Source organism: Notothenia coriiceps, unplaced genomic scaffold (assembly GCF_000735185.1).
Source record: "Notothenia coriiceps isolate Sejong01 unplaced genomic scaffold, NC01 NC01_scaffold00005716, whole genome shotgun sequence".
NCBI lineage: Eukaryota > Metazoa > Chordata > Actinopteri > Perciformes > Nototheniidae > Notothenia > Notothenia coriiceps.
In genome coordinates, this window is record NW_011338417.1 from 3,489 (window position 1) to 10,537 (window position 7,049).

Here is a 7,049-nt window from a genome sequence, read left to right on the forward strand (position 1 = left end):
TCGGGTCGCGGAGGTAGCAGTTAAGTGACAAAGTCTTTGTATTTGGTCATTTTTACTGTTCAGTTATGCATTCTAAAATGTTTTCTCTGTGAAATGGTAAATGCTAATTCAAACAAAGCTCTTCATCATTCGTGAACATCATTTTGTTGAAGAAACTGAAAATTATATTCTGGAGTTAGGTCAAGTCTATTTATAAACCCCAAATCACAACCAGAGTTATCTTATCATTCATTTAGGGCAGGGCTCCCTTCACTTTTAAGTTAATTCACTTTCATCTAAAAAGCAGTAACATTCAAACTGTAATTGTAGAACGAAATTACACAAATGGTTAGCGACCATGGGCACAAAGTGTCCATACAAAAAAAGTGTGCTCGATTAGTTACTTGAAGACCCTTTGAAAGTGTGTTGCTTCTCTCATAACATCAGCCATCACAGCTCTTTCTGAAAGTGTAGCCGACAACAGGTGTGATCTACTTTAAAGCTTTGGACTTTCTCAGGAGTCTGACATGCTTTGTTTGGGGGCATTACATGTTGCCAAATAACACTATTAGTCGTAATGTCTGCAGCTCAACTCCTTTAGTCAGGGAGAAGGTGCAGTCTGGTGGTCAGAGGATCCAGCCTCAAAACAGTCATGGAGCTCGGAGTCACAGGGGGCGCTGCAGACTTCTTCATCAAACATTCTTAATCATGACAATAGATTTTATTCACTGCAGAATGTTTTCTGCTTTCTTCTTTCAGTGGAATTCAAGCAGAGGTGGATGAAGTAGTCAGTTCCAGATTGTAGGAATACTCTAATCATTCAAAAATATTACTCAAGTAAAAGTAGAAAAGTATTATAAATATAGTTAAAGTAGCGACAGTAAAAGTAGTCCTTGTGCAGATTGGTCCATTTCAGAATAATAAATATGATATGTTTTATAATGATTGATCATTAAAGTGTTCTCAAAGCTGGTAAAGGTGCAGAGTTTGAATGACTTTGTATACTGCAGGGTAGCTTGTGAATTTACTCCAGGTGGAACTAAAGTCTGATTTAACACTTGATTATATTTCACATCATTCATCCATATCTGTAAAGTAACTAAAGGTATTAAATACATGTAGTGGAGGAAAAGTACACCTTTTAATTCTGAAATGTAGTGAAGTAGAAGTACAAAGTATCATCAAATGGAAATAGTAAATGTTGGAGATGAATGTTCAAACTGGAGCCACAAACCACCAGGAGACAGGAGTTTAAACTTCTTTGTTTTATTTTATCAGTGAGACTGCCAAGGCACACNGCACCCTGTTGGAGAGGAATGTTCAAACTGGAGCCACAAACCACCAGGAGACAGGAGTTTAAACTTCTTTGTTTTATTTTATCAGGGTATGTTGGTGGGATGGTAGCTGTTGCCAATGGTTCTAGTAGAAAGGTGAAACAAAACTGATTACAGCATTTGCACATTAAAATACTTCAATCAAATTAGAACTAAATTATATTCATTACTACATTGAACAACAAATGTGTTCAATACCATTGAGGTTACTCAAGTGCAAACATCACAATTACAAAGAGGATTCTACTTACATTGGTAAATAAAAAGACACATGGCGAACAACTACCAAACACTCAATCCTGGTGTGGGTGTTTGAGGACAAAGAGGAGGAAGTCCTCATCCAGGCCTCTATTTATAGCCTGTGAGGAACTTCTACCTGCTTCCCTACACAGTGCCTCTTGTGGACAGGAGGGTTACACACATGCAATTTCTAACAGTAAAGTTGAAGTACCTTAACCCTCCTGTTGTGTTCGGGTCAAATCTGACCGATTTACTACTTTCATCAATCATAACTTTTTTGTTTTACATTCGATTGCATTAAGGCTTTATGCTATCCTTCACAGTAGACATTTGAACATATGTATATGTTCAAATGTCTACTGTGAAGGATAGCATAAAGCCTTAATGCAATCGAATGTAAAACAAAAAAGTTATGATTGATGAAAGTAGTAAATCGGTCAGATNTAACCGGCAGTGTCCGAATCGCCATTTTGATTTTGGTGGGTAAGAAGAGACCTGTCCTGTTGGAGGTGAACTCACTAAATTGAGTATCAGATTGAAGGGTCCAAGAGAAAAAGTCGGCGTCCTGGGGTGCACGGAGAAAATACACGCTAGCGATTAAGGAGCTTGATGAACACTGAAATTTCGCCGAGCCGAGCAAATTGTAAAACGCCCTCACTAAAAAAAGTTCACACTGGCAGACATCATATATCACCGGCGTGTTATAATGGTAGTCCCCTGCAATGACTACCCCAACGCCGGAACGCCTCACTATGACACACATACGTTTCCAGCGTAGATCCCTCCTAGATACATAGTACGACATCTAGAAATTCATATTTCTATGGGTATGTTTCAAGATGCTATGGAATAATGAGAGGTACTGGACGGCCAGTTGATATATCCGTATTTCCTGATAAAATGTGCAGGAAAGAAACTTGTTAGGCTCACAACGGTTTGCAAAACCTAAACAGTCCATAAAAAGCCACGCCCGACACCAAAGAGAAAGAGGAGTTGGAGGACACACAACTATTTGACTCTGAAAGAGCCGGAGGATCACCGCTTCGTTTATAGTTTCTAGCAGGAGAACGACTCGCAACCTGTTCTACTCCCTTAAAATATCTTACTGTTAGCAAAAAAATTGGCTACGTTCTGGATGCGGGTTAGCGTAACGTAGCCGCTACAGTGGCCAAGTTGGGTTTGACATCGGCTACAACCGTGGAGAAAGTTTGGCCACGTGAGCGTAGACCTTGAAATACGGCACGTGGCTACGGGTTTAGCTCACCTTAGTTTGTAGAGATCAAGGTATCATATGACGAGGCGTCTTGTAACTAAAGCCTAAAGGAGTTGTCCGAGGGGTCTAAATTCAAAGTTTGTAACCTAATCCGACCGGTCGTTAAAGCATAATTCGTTATACCTTTCCACCCGGGACCCTGAGGTAGACACAAATACACTTTAAAGCTGATATCAAAAAAGGGATCATGACAATACAGGTAGCGACTAAATAAGAAACTCAGTTGTACGAGGAGAAACAACAGCCAAGTCGCCCAGACTTAGAGTCGATAAGAACACGGTTGTTTTGTGGAGACATTGCCGTTCCTAACCCTACAATAGGTATTATCCACCACGAACTTAGACAAGGTCTCCCAGGTTCTGACATCCTCCTTATCAGTCAAACCATTGATTCCCTCCAACCGGTCAACCACCGTGGGTCTATCCCGACGTTGTACAAAAGTTCCGCAATACCCTATATATCGGACCCGGAAATCCCCCGTTGTGCTCTAAGACCGGTATACTTTGACTGTACTCAAACTAGTACAAATAGGACACAGACTTTCCATGGCGTTTTGTCGAGGAATGGTGGTGCGAGTCTCCCGCAGCGTGCTTTTATACCGGTGCACCACCAAGACACCAACACACACTTCCTCCCCACTATCGTCGCTTCCCTTCAACTACAGTCCCTATAAAAAGTCAAGGTTGAGGGTAACTAACGGTAAAGGAGTTTCCGAAGACAGAAATTAACTGTAATAGGGTGAGGAGAATAGGACGAAGGTATTCCAAGGACGTGGCTCCATAGAAACGTGCCCATTCACTTTCCCTAGTCTATCGGATTCCCAGTATAACTCTACCGGCTTATGGAACATCTATAATATAAGTAACAATCACCACCATTCACTAACAAGACAAAAGATATCGGGTCGCAAACACCCCCGAAACTCCGTGAAGTAACTTCCGGGTTAACATCGAGATAATACCCAGAGGGTGGGAGACTCTCCGGTCGTTGAGTAATCAGAACTACTGAAACCTGAGAACATACCTCTACCAAAATATTGCTACCCCTAGGTAACCCGAACGGGTGCAGAATACAGCTTTGGTGGGAGATTGTGCTTCCAGGAGTACAAACAGCTACTCCCTGAAAACGAAAAGGACCCCCTCACTTTCGAAACCTCCGTGGGAATAGCCTGTATCTTTGGTAAACCTGCCTAAGTTCCTGCAGGCAGGTAGTGGTTAACTAGAAACCTGTACAAAAACTTTGACGCTGCCACGTGTCCGTACCCGACCGTTCCAACAAGGTTTTACCTTCTTTGAGGTAAGTATGTGGGTGAGCGCCAGGGGGACGAAGCTCGACGGAGGGAGAGAGAGGTTTTAACTTCGCGTGTGGGTCCCGAAACGGAATAAGTTTTGTGCCCGCAAGTGGACTACCCTTTGGTATCGGGAAATACAGGGAGACAGTCTACCGTTAACCGTAAAACCGCCTTAGACGTCGCTCATGAGTTACTCACTTCTGGTTTCACCAGGACCGGTCGCCGTCTTCTGCGTAAACCGAAGTCCCAAACAGGGGTACATAAGTTTGTGTTCTCGGTCTAGTTATGTTAGGACACCAAACAACAACACAAGTCTGATGCGGACACTACACCCTTTGCTTATGGTCAAAGGGGACACCAACGATCGGAACGAAGCAACCCCTACGGGAAAAAACCTTGTAATCGGTTCGAGACGCTCAAATAGTCAAGGGAGGACAATAAAGAGTTCTTTCAAACACTCAGAACCTGTTCGCAGAAAGACACCGGGTGTCTTCCTGCTCCGGTCTTGCGGAAGGAACCCCCCGAAACTTTCCGTCGTATAACCCTTAAGAGTCGTTCCCTCACCGTAATCCGCGTATGTGGTAGATAAAGATGAGGATAAGGACCAGAACCTTACTTCCCTTGCCTCGCTCTCGGTAGAACAGGGACAAAGGCTGGAACACGACCAGAAAAGAGGTAATTGTATCCCGTTCCACAGGTAGACGGTCTCAGAAAGGTTGCAAGGACCTCATTGAAGTGAAATTCCGTCCCAGTCACACTTACCTTCTCAGACAACCCAAAAACCTAAAACCAATTTCGACCCGGACCCTGGAACCTCCCCGGGTAGGAATTCGGAAGCAACACAATGACCGGTCACCCGGTGGCCCCCGGGTTACGCTTTAACCCTAGATAACCGACACTAACTCTACCCGTGAGCAGACTCGGGTTACTCCTGTTCTCCCGTACGCACCAAGTTAACCTCGACATTGTCTTCCTTTCTGTAAGCAGTTATGAAATACCTGTTTGTGAAAGGTTATTTTCTTTATTGTTCAGATAGAAACCACTGCTTTCTGCTCACTGGTGAGTTAGCCTCTGAGTGTTAAGCACATCAGGCTCGGCAGCTGTATGGGCATTGCTCTATGGTAGCTGTTATTTGCACATTGTTAATCATGAGCAATGCATCCTTACATTGTTTAACTGTGAGGTGTTATACAATTGTACTGTACTCTGGAGAGCTTTTAAAGGTACAAAAATGAACGGCATGATGGGATGTGCAGTACCAAATATGTAAAGCACTTTTTTGTTAATGTATGATTTGCTGCATATAAGGAATAAAACAAAAATCCTCTGTCGTACCATATTGAAGTATCATTATTTTTGCATCGTGTTGAATCGCATCGTATCGCCCCGAATCGCATAATGTTGAATCAAATCGTATCGAACTGTATCGCAACAGGGGTGAATCGTATCGTATCGCATCGCCTGGTGTTTCAAATGTATCGTTAATGTATCGTATCGTGGCAACGTATCGAGATGCGCATCGCATCGGCCTCAGTGATGGAGATGCACATCCCTACTATGGACACAAAAACTCCCGACCCAAACAAGTACCGTACCTGGGACGACCTCGTCAACGATACCAGGAATCTGCTCTATGGGGCGGCAGACAACATTTCAAACATAGCCCAAAGCTATACAGACTCAGAGAGACATCTTCTTCAAAGGGCCCAAGCAGAGAGCTTCCCTGAAGAATTCAATGCCCTCAAAGCAAATAAATCAATTCCAAAGAGTAGTAAACTCCTATCTTTGTCTCCTGATTATGACCCTGCTCTTGGGCTCATCAGAGTAGGTGGTCGACTTCGAAGAGTAGAGAACCTTACCCAGGACAGTATCCATCCAATAATATCAAGCATTATGACGAGAAACTTCTCCACCCAGGCCCTGAGCGGGTACTTGGGGAAATGAGACGCAGGTACTGGATTCTTCGTGGTCGCCAAGCCATTCGCCAGCATCAACATCAGTGTCCAGACTGTCAGAGATGGAGAGCCAATCCTATAATTCCCAAGATGGCAGACCTTCCTCCAGCCCGTCTAAGACTTTTTAAACCCCACTTCTGGTCCACTGGCATGGACTGCTTTGGGCCTTTCACAGTAAAGGTTGGCCGCCGCACAGAGAAAAGATGGGGCTTGCTTTTCAAATGCTTAACAACACGCTGCATACATCTTGAGCTTCTTGACAGTATGGACACAGATACATTCTTAATGGCCTTCAGAAGATTCGTCTCACGCAGAGGTAAACCCCATGAAATATTGTCTGACTGCGGGACTCATTTCAAAGGGGGTAATGCAGAGCTACAAAATGCCTTCCAGGCTATGGCACCGGACTTGAAGCAGCAATTAGCCAACACACAAGTCCACTTCCAGTTTAATCCTCCATGTTCCCCACATTTTGGCGGTAGCTGGGAAAGGGAAATAAGATCAATAAAACAGGCCCTTCATGTTGCATTAGGGAACCAACCAACCACAGAAACAGTCCTTCACACCGTCCTGATTGAAGTGGAAGGTATTCTGAATTCAAAACCCCTTGGATATGTCTCTTCTAACCTTGCTGATCCAGACCCAGTTACACCAAATATGTTGTTGATGGGGCGGCCCGACTCCTCTCTTCCTCAGGCAATCTACTGTGACAGTGAGCTCCTGGGCAGGAGGAAGTGGCGTCACAGTCAGATCCTAGCTGATCATTTCTGGACAGCCTTCATTCGCCATTACCTTCCGAATCTTCAAACCAGACAAAAATGGAAGACAAACAAGGAGAACATGGATTCCGGGAAGGTTGTGATGGTGGTCGACCCCCAATATCCTCGAGCATCATGACCTATTGGAAGGATAAGTGAAACCTACCCTGGAAAAGATGGAAATGTCTGGTAAATAAGGCTGGAACTTATTACTGGAAT